The 2,159-nt window shown below is 30.8% G+C and overlaps 1 non-coding gene across 1 annotated transcript; it reads left to right on the top strand.

Moving 5' to 3' along the window:
• Nucleotides 1-2,086: 2,086 nt before the first annotated feature.
• Nucleotides 2,087-2,159, top strand: TRNAA-CGC. Its single transcript has one exon. It is a non-coding gene; the product is annotated as a tRNA-Ala (tRNA).

Genomic DNA, 2,159 nt, shown 5'->3' with positions numbered 1-2,159 from the left:
GTTAATAGTAGGTAGAGATTTATTTAGATTTATCTCATCTTGTTATTTAGTATAAGACAAATATACCCATCTCAAATATTTATTGATGAATGTATACCATCGGAGTTATGAAATTGGAAGTATGTTAAAATATTTAGTTAAACCATCTACAATACCCTTGCTATGATTAATGTCATATATCCCGCTATCAGGTTACTATGCAAGGATTTTTAGGGTTAGTCGACCAAATCTCTAATAATGAACTTATCTCGAGTAATAATGATTTGGATAGCATTGTAATATTTAATAGAGGCAGAACGTCATTCCTACTATATGTACATAATGTGGAGACCTGTACATATTTAGAGTTGGATTATTAAGGAGATCGTGTGATATGAACCACGACCAAGGAATTTCCATACCTCAAGGTCCAATTACAAGGATGAGAGCCAAGAAGCTACAACAATCCTTATACAGTTATATTCAAGCTATGGTGAGCTCATGAAAGAAAATTCTAGAAGATGCTGTAGACCTCCCTTATATGTTGTGCAAAGTTGAGGTTCAAGAAAGAGATGAATTAAATGCACTTTAAGTTGCATTTAATGAACTCCGCGAATTTATGAAACTAGTCCAAGGATGAGTCAATAAACACATTTTATTAATTGCTTTATTTAATTATAGTTTAACTATTTATTTGTCAAATTTAAGCTATTTTTAAATATAGGAGTTAAGGTTATATTGTAACCCACATACGTTACTATATTCCACCATTAACTAGTCATTTTAATACGGAGGTTATGGGTATTTTTCATTTACTAGCCCATTTAATTTGGGAGTTATGTATCACATAGGTTAAGGTTGTAAGGGTTATATAATAAAGCCTTCTTTTCTTTGATTAGACATCAGATTTTGGAATGAAGAATAAAATTTCTATTTTAGCTTTGTTGAGAGCTAAACTTTATTTGCAAATTCTTGTGTTTAGAATTTGCACGTAGAGTCATTCAAGTGGTATTGATCAAACCTCTTGTGGAGTGATTCGAATCACGAGTTTAGAAACGAGTTTTCTTTACTCTTGATCTTGATCATCAAGGTAATCCATTTTATACTTTCCCTTGGATTGATTTCCATATCATCGTGTCTTGCCTATTTATATATACATGTATGTCTAAAATCAATAATGAAATATATAATAAAAAGCCTTGGTATAAACCAAATCATTGCGACACTAATGATTTAAAGGTGCTAAGATAGATTCGAAGGAGCTTGTTGACATGTAAACTGGGAATAAAAAATCCTATCATGAGCTAAGATAGGTTAGCTGAAATAGAAGTAAGATTCTTTTAACGAGCTCAAATGAGCAGTTTTAGTCTTAAACTCAAAATGATTATGATTGATGATCTGAGACTAAGAATGTAGGTTAACCACCGATGAAAAACTTATCGAATTTTAGTAGGATTTATTTCTACTTAAAAGCTTACAAGAGAGCTATCTACTAAAGCTTACAAGAGAGCTATCTACTAAGTATTGTTATGCCCATTTAGGCTACTTTTCTATTCAAATCGTACGTGGGCTTTAGCATGTGACGAGAGCGTTATGGAACAGTGTGGCTATGGAACTATGTTTGACATAAGACGTTGAGTAGAACTTAGAGATTTTGGTCGAATAAATTATAATTTGTAAAATGAGTTATAAATTTTTTTTAATGACATTTCAGTTTCGTAATATAACTCTTATTGATGTAAAAAGTTGGTCGGTACAATTTGAAACATGAACTGAAATCTTAATTTTACCATTAATGTAGAAAATATCGGGAAAAGCTAACATAAAAATATCGAAAATTTTATCAATTTCAGTTAGTCAAATCAATCATAAAATTAAACTTGACCAACTTTCAAAATCACCCATAAAATAATAAAAAAAATTGTTAAAATTGTGATACGGGTAATACTTAGTAATATATTTGAACACATCAATCAATTATTGAAATACTACTTCATACTTGAAATCCAATATTTAGAGATCCATGTTTTTATGCTAGACTAATTTTTTTCATGGATATTTATTTGAGTTAGTCAGAATCATTGTACGGAATATTCATATATGTAAAGGGGATGTAGCTCAAATGGTAGAGCACTCGCTTCGCATGCGAGAAGTACAGGGATCGATACCCTGCATCTCCA

Source organism: Cucurbita moschata, unplaced genomic scaffold (genome assembly GCF_002738365.1).
Source record: "Cucurbita moschata cultivar Rifu unplaced genomic scaffold, Cmos_1.0 Cmo_Scf00026, whole genome shotgun sequence".
In the NCBI taxonomy this organism is placed as follows: domain Eukaryota; kingdom Viridiplantae; phylum Streptophyta; class Magnoliopsida; order Cucurbitales; family Cucurbitaceae; genus Cucurbita; species Cucurbita moschata.
Note: the sequence above shows the minus strand (reverse complement) of the source record. Positions and strands in the feature narration are given on the sequence as shown.